The sequence below is a fragment of the Lipotes vexillifer genome, unplaced genomic scaffold (assembly GCF_000442215.2).
Source record: "Lipotes vexillifer unplaced genomic scaffold, Lipotes_vexillifer_v1.1 scaffold45, whole genome shotgun sequence".
NCBI classification, from domain to species: Eukaryota; Metazoa; Chordata; class Mammalia; order Artiodactyla; family Lipotidae; genus Lipotes; species Lipotes vexillifer.
In genome coordinates this window covers 2,319,418-2,327,994 of record NW_006796259.1, presented here as the reverse complement: position 1 = coordinate 2,327,994, position 8,577 = coordinate 2,319,418, and positions in this window count along the sequence as shown.

Below are 8,577 nucleotides of genomic sequence, written 5' to 3'. Positions count from 1 at the left end.
CAAAAAAAAAAAAAAAAAAAAAAAAAAGTTTGTGTATGGATTAAAAAGTGCTGAATATTAGGATTGTTTTTCAAGGATTTGAACGAGTCAAATTGGACAGGATTAGTGGCTAATTTAGTAAATGAGTTGTTTATTAGTGTATTGTATATTCCTCATCCATCATAGGCTTCATCTTTTCAGTTTCGTCACCATAGCAATCACCTAACCTATTGAAAACAGTTAATAAGCACCATAAAAAAATGTTTTATGGAAGTTTTTAAAAAGCTAGATTAGGTAATAGGTTACTTTTAATGTGTTTTTTAGGTCCTCCTGGTATGTTATTGAGTTTCAAGTGCTCAAATGGAGCAAATAAATTTGCATTATTCTGGGACCAACAGGATAAACTGAAAAAAGCTTTTGTCAGTTTAATTGGTTTAAAAATTTATTATAGTATCTGAAGGATACATGTCGGTTCAAAAATAGTAATGTGTCACAAATAGGTGTGTTACCTGGCAGAGATTTGCTGTCAACCATTCCAGTAGTTAGGAATGTTTTCCTTGACAAGCTGAAGAAGGAACCTTTTCTCATGGTGTAGTGTTTCTCCTTCCCTGAGGGTTTAATTTGTTTTTGACAAAAAGAGAGAATATCGTGCTTTTGGTAGCGTGGAAATTAAAAATATTAATGAACTGAAGTAAAAAGTAAAATAAACTTTTTTTTTAAATTGCAATCAAAGTTTATGTTCATATCTCAGACTTGTCAGACTGTCTGTGTGTCTCTAGGCTCAAGCAATAGGGGAGAAAATGTGATGAATTTTATTTCTTCGGGCTTATGGTTATTGCTGTTTTCTTTTAGAAATGGGAAATGTTATTGTTTCCTTTCCAGTCCAGATGGCTACTATTTTCACGTTCACTAATAAAAGAAATCAGAAGAGAATGAGAGAAAATATTCAATGGATATTATTTTCTTTTATTATAGTTATTTTATATTTGGTTTCATATGTCACAGAAACTCAAAATTAACTTCTGCATGTTAAAATCAATGAAAAGCTGGTTTGAGTCTGTGTGTTGCTAACCTGGTGCAAGATCTCAAAGCACTAACGGTGGATTGAATCCCAAAGGAAAAAGTACATACGGTCGTGCATCGAAAAGACAGTATTTGTGTTGCGGGAACTATTACTGGTTTATTTTCCCAGGGAACGACTCTTCATATAGTTGGATATAACTGTTTAGCTTAGAAGTCATGCCTTGACTCTGAAGCAAACCTGTCTAATTATTTAGGCTATGCGAATTCATCTCACTTGTAACCCACAATAAGAGTTATTTGAATAAACCAGTGTTTCTCAACCTTCACATGGTCGACATTGAAGACTGTCCTGTGTATCGTAAGATGTAGCAGCATCTCTGGCTTCTACGTACTACGTGCAGTAGCAGCTTACCAGTACTAACAGTCAAGAGTGTCTCTAGACATTGCCACTGTCACATGAATGCTAAAATTTCCCTTTGTTGAGGACCACTAAAATAAAGTGCATGTAACTAATAGAAATCATTTTGCCCAGTATATGTTCTATCTCTGAGAATCAACCCTTAAAATGAGATAATAAGTAATCTAAGTTTTTATTTGACTTTTTAATTTTTGTTGTTGCTATAGTTAAATTTTAATCCACTGAAAGTTATGAAGTAGACAGCAGCAAAGCACTTGTTATAAGCATATATATGACGTATGTGATATACTACCTCTATATATCAACTAACCTCTATATATACATCTCTTTATCCTCTGATTGGTATCAAGTCATGATAATAACTTAGGTAAATTTCTGCATGTTTTCAAATTAAAATAGTATAGTCTTGTTTAACCTAAAAGAATTTCAAAATAAAACGAGATTCAGTTAAAATTTCCTTTGGTAAATAAAAATTTCCAGTTCTCTTATGAGTCTTTTTAATTAGCAGTCAAAACTGTACAAGAAAAGTCTTATTAGAATTGACAATACAAAATCTTTTAATGAAGTTAGAGTGATCTTAAATAAAGAAACATTCCTTTAAATTCACTGAATTGTTACCAAATTCATAATCAGGAATTAAGTAGTTGGAATAAAATCAGTCAAGTTTCTGTCTGTCTTTGCTAAGAATTGAATTACATTATTGTAGGCCTAAATCTTTAGTAGGTTTCTGAATCATTCTTTCATTGTTACAGTTGACCCCTGAACAATGTGAAGGTTGGGGCACAGACCCTTAGTGCTATTGAAAATTCATGTGTAACTCACTGTCGGCCCTCCATATATACAGTTCCTCATCCATGGGTTCAGCCAACCCTGCATTATGTAGCAGTGCAGTATTTACTATTGAGAATAATCCACGTATAAGTGAACCAGCACAATTCAAACCCGTGTTGTTCAAGGGTCAACTGTAATTACCTCTTGATACGTGAAAGAGCAAAAGACTTAAATTTTAGAGTTCTGGGGTTTTGCCCTCCTTCTGCTACTGATCAGCTATTTAAATAAGCCAAGCTACTTAACCTCATGTGAGCTTTAGTTTCTTTAAAGTAAAAATGGAGTAGTAAGCCCTCCTACTTACTTTACACCTCTGTAACAAAGATCAAATGACATTAAACTATACCCAATAAAGTGTATTTGCTACACAAATAAATTCATCTCACTTGGGCATATTTTCTACTTAGTAAAATGGCATTCATAGTACTGACACTAGAGACCTATTCTCTACTTTTTTACATAATAGGTAACAAGATCTACTTGCAAAAAGCCTATGCTTGTTGGATGCGATCAAAACAGTTGCTTTCTCCTGAACTGTAGTATATTTAGACTAGAAGATAGTTTCATAAATATTTACATAAACCCATATAAAATGCAGAAGAAGATTCTGTTAGTTGGATTTAATAATTAGGTTTCCCGTGCGAGCATATCCATACATACATAAATGCGGGCAAATCAACCTATGTACACAAACTGTCTCTAAGTCTCCAAAGTGTGATGAAATGACTGCTACTATACAAATGGTGATTGCAGTACTGAAGGCAATAACACAGAACAAGTAGAACTTCTATTTTTGACCCTTTAAAGTTTTTGAATTTTGCCTCTGCTACATAGAAGTGATCTGCTACACTACCCAAATACTGACTTTCTATTTTAGAACAGCCAAATGTGAAATGTACTGCGTAATAAATCAGATGTAAGGTTTTGTAGTATGTATTAAGATAGATTGCTTATATGAAATGGAAATGAATATTATAAATCAAAATAGCTCATTATATGTTTCTTGTTTTATAGTAATTTATCCATTCTATTTTCAGTTTTTTTATTATTCAGGTCTGAGTTTACTACCTGAATGTAGGCCTTGTAAAATTTGGTTAGATGTATGCCTTTGCCACAATGAAATAGTGCACATATAATACCTTGCCACTGCAAATATGAGATAGAGATTATTGAGAAAGTTAGAGAAAGTCATACTAGTTGATGAGTTCTTAACAACATTTAGTAAATGTTGATGATGTTGTATAAATAATGAGGAAAATGCTTCAAAATAGACAATACAACCTATAAGATAAATAGAAATACAACAGGAATTCAGAAAGTTGTAGGAGAATTTAAAGTGTTCGTGACTTATCTTTTGTTAATATTACTGTTCGTTTTGGTATTTGAATCTCTACAAAACCATGTGTTCTTACCTTAAAATTTATGTGTCAATTTATTCAGAGCAAGGAAATGTGTTATAAGGTCTTAAACTCTTTATTCATTTACTCATGAAATTAAGACTACAGACATGGAAAGATAAGATTACTGTTTTCAAGAAGCTCGTAGTACAATTGATGCTATATAATGCAACCTGGAGAGTCCCCAAAAAGATCTTCTTGGATTGACAAAGTAGAGGAAAAATTCAATTTAGTAAAATTTTAATTTTAAGAAATTATAGTTTTAATTAATTTACCATGAGATTTCAACTAAATAGGAATGCAAAAAATATGCCGTGTTGTCTTTTCATTGGCATCCTGAATCCAACTGTTGGAAAGCCAGGTATTATGCAAATTTCCACCAAACTTTAAAGTGAATTTACATCAATCAGTAGTTATCTGACAAGTAAAAGCTTCTTCTTTCCCTCCCTTTTCACCCTGGATAAACTCTACCAGAAAAAGTAGACAAGAAGAGAATTACAACTAGGAAGAAAACCTCCAGGTACAATGAAAAATTAAATACATATTTATGTATCAGTGACAAATGTCCTAAAATTAATAAAATTGCAGAACTTTCTGCAAGCATATTTTTCCAGAAATCCTTCTTACCTCTATGACTATCACAAACCCATTCAATAACCCTAAACTAGGTAGAATTCTGTAGCCAAAACAAACATTATATAATCCATGCCATTAATAGTACCAGTTCTTACAGAGGAACCTCTCCTTGTGTCATTTAGCATCTCCCCATTCTTAGTTCTGAGCAAATCCTTACAAGATCAGTCATATTTTTTTCTCATATTACTAATATAAAAGGGCCTCATAAGAGGGTGAGTGGGAGAATTCTTAGAGGTAGGCATGTGTCCCTGAGAAATAAAAACTGGCATTGAAAGAGAAAATGAGAGAAAACCGTAGTAGACATAAGGCATTTCAAAGCATAGCAATGTGGAGCCCTTGATTGTATGGACAAATAACTCTAGCTTTCAGTAGTCCTTTAAGTAGCAGAATGAAGCCCAGAGGAATAGGGCTGCTGCAAACACATCACCAAAAATAAGATGAACTTGTACAACATGGTTGTAAAAGAGAGAAACTAAGCATTTAACATATTTTAGAAATATTTAATGTATATATTAAAGGAAAGAACTTTTTTTTTTGCTGTTTTATTTTTATTTATTTTTTAAACATCTTTATTGGAGTATAATTCCTTTACAATGGTGTGTTAGTTTCTGCTTTATAACAAAGTGACTCAGCTATACATATACATATATCCCCATATCTCCTCCCTCTTGCTTCTCCCTCCCACACTCCGTATCCCACCCCTCTAGGTGGTCACAAAGCACCCAGCTGATCTCCCTGTGCTATGTGGCTGCTTCCCACTAGCTATCTATTTTACATTTGGTAGTGCATATATGTCCATGCCACTCTCACTTCGTCCCAGCTTACCCTACCCCCTCCCCGTGTCCTCAAGCCCATTCTCTACACCTGCATCTTTATTCCTGTCCTGCCCCTAGGTTCTTCATAACCATTTACTTTTTTTTTTTTTAATTCCATATATATGTGTTAGCATACGGTATTTGTTTTTCTCTTTTTGACTTACTTCACTCTGTATGACAAACTCTAGGTCCATCCACCTCACTACAAATAACTCAGTTTCGTTTCTTTTTATGGCTGAGTGATATTCCATTGTATATATGTGCCACATCTTCTTTATACATTCATCTGTTGATGGACACTTAGGTTGCTTCCATGTCCTGGCTATTGTAAACAGAGCTGCAATGAACATTGTGGTACATGACTCTTCTTGAATTATGGTTTTCTCAGGGTATATGCCCAGTGGTGGGATTGCTGGGTCGTATGGTAGTTGTAGTTTTAGTTTTTTAAGGAACCTCCATACTGTTCTCCATAGTGGCTGTATCATTTTACATTCCCACCAACAGTGTATGAGGGTTCCCTTTTCTCCACACCCTCTCCAGCATTTATTGTTTGTAGATTTTTTGATGATGGCCATTTTGACTGGTGTGAGGTGATACCTCATTGTAGTTTTAATTTGCATTTCTCTAATGGTTAGTGATGTTGAGCATTCTAAAGGAAAGAACTTACTTTTGATAATTCACCTGTGACACTTTTTCCTTCCTGGATGATTTCAGAAAATGTGGGTTGTTGAATTATTTTAGAGATCACATACTGGATAATATAAACAGTAATCCTGGTGCTAATACAATGAGTATGGCAACATTATTTAGAAATGATTTATATATACCAGTTCTATTGCACATCAAAGGCTATTTTCTATCAAAACAAGTATCCTCAACTATTCTGTTATATTAGGTTCTATCACAAATGGATTGAAAAGAAAATAGAGAAAAAAAATAGATTATGTCCTGTCCATGACATAATGATTGGTATTTTGCTAAAGTTGAATAGTGAGTAATGAGATTTTTTTGTATGTGGTCTTTAAAGGCTCCAGCATGTGTGGCTGCCAATAAAATATTTCATTCAACAAATGGCTTTAATTAACAATAACTGTCGTTGGTGGGAATGTAAATTGATACAGCCACTATGGAGAACAGTATGGAGGTTCCTTAAAAAACTAAAAATAGAACTATATACCACCCAGCAATTCCACTACTGGGCATATACCCTGAGAAAACCATAATTCAAAAAGAGACATGTACCACAGTGTTCATTGCAGCACTATTTACAGTAGCCAGGACATGGAAGTGCAACCTAAGTGTTCATCAACAGATGAATGGATAAAGAAGATGAGTCACATAGATACAATGGAATATTACTCAACCATAAAAAGAAACGAAATTGAGTTATTTGTAGTGAGGTGGATGGACCTAGAGTTTGTCATACAGAGTGAAGTAAGTCAGAAAGAGAAAAACAAATACTGTATGCTAACACATATATATGGAATTTAAAAGAAAAGGTCATGAAGAACCTAGGGGCAAGACGGGAATAAAGATGCAGACCTACGAGAGAATGGACTTGAGAATACGGGGAGGGGGAAGGGTAAGCTGGGATGAAGTGAGAGAGTGGCATGGACATATATACACTACCAAACGTAAAGTAGATAGCTAGTGGGAAGCAGTAGCATAGCACAGGGAGATCAGCTTGGTGCTCTGTGACCACCTAGAGGGGTGGGATATGGAGGGTGGGGAGGGAGAGAGATGCAAGAGGGAAGAGATATGGGGACGTATGTATAACTGATTCACTTTGTTATAAAGCAGAAACTAACACACCATTATAACACAATTATACTCCAATAAAGATGTTAAATAAAAACCTATCATCATAGCTTTCAGAATATACTTTATATATACATAAATGCCATTTAATATTGCCTTCAAAGTACTGAATAATATGTATTTGGAAAATATTACTTATTTACACAAGAATTCCTTTATGATATTTCAAAAGCATTTCGATGTACACTGTCATTGTTGCTTTGACAGCTGGCAATTTTAATTAAATATTAGATGTTAATTTATCTGTGATTACATATTATCAGTGTTGAACAAATTTCTCACCTTTAGTTCTTTTAAATAGTTCTATTGTTTTATTTTTGCTGGTATCTGATTATTTCAGTAGTTGTGACCAGATAGTCTTTTGAATGGATGCAAGATTTTTCAGGTTTTTAAATTTGTCTCTGCTTTTTGTTCTATATAATACATGTCTTCTAGCAATACCTACATCCCGTCACACCTAGCTAAAGACAGGCTTTTGTTCTTCATCTTGTGTTTAGATTTATTTCTCTCAGAATATTTGCATACACAATCAAGTTGTTAAGAATTAGCAAATGTGTGGTGATGTGTAATGATGTATTTAAGTAATAACTTATTGTAACCTTTACCTGTTTTGGTGTCTGATAATGCATTGGAAGAAAAACTTCATGAGAAATTAGTCAGTGTGTGCAAAGGGCTTGATCACCTCTGAGATAATATAGAATAATCACAATTATTTAGGAAAGAGTTTGTATTCAAAACATGTAATACATAAATATTCATCATTAAGAGATTATAAACAGAACATATTGTAGTTTCCTTATGTTGCAACTGTATATTTCCCCAGATTAGTGAGTAATTCAAAACAAACTGTGTGGTAATCAGAATAGTTGTGAGAGAAGTGGTAGTATTCATAATAATAAATAGCTGTCTATTGATTGATTATTCATGTGCTGCTAACGGTGTTGTTTTGCTTAGATTATTTAACTTAATACAAGGACTTTGCAAGGAGATGATATTCTCATTTTATAGGTGAGGAAAGTGTTGCTCAAAGAGATGAAGTAATTTGGCCAAGAGCTGGGTAAATCATGGTCTTGTGAACTTTGAAGACTAGGGTACTCTTTCCACTAAGCAAGGCTGCCTTTCTCTTTTATCTTGTCCGACATCACTGGCAGAAAATAGAAAAAAAATTAAAGTGATTGAGTCAATAGTAGCTCTATATCTTACAGTCAGACTTTCTCAGGAATGGGGCAAGTTGATAAAAATACTTAATTGAAAAGTCATTCTGTACATATTAGTATGTGCTACAAAACTAGCTAACATAGTAGAATTAACTTTTACTATTATAAATAGGTATATTTCTCATAATGTTTTAATAAAAATACTTTCATTAGAGAAAAATGATTGTTTAATCATCATACACTATCATTAATATTTTATTATGTGCTTCTAAGACCATGGAGAACAAAGACCTCAAGTGCTTAAGAGAGCAGTTTCTATTTTAGATAGTAGGATTTTTCTAATTCCTGGCAATTGTAGAATAAAATACAAAAACACTTTGTATGTTATGTTAATGCCACTTGAGACTGTTTTAGTGTAGAAAAATATATAATTTTTATTTCAACGTAATTATATTTCAAAATATTGGATTTCAGCCTCTGCATACTTCCTTGGCTGAGTTCTGTAT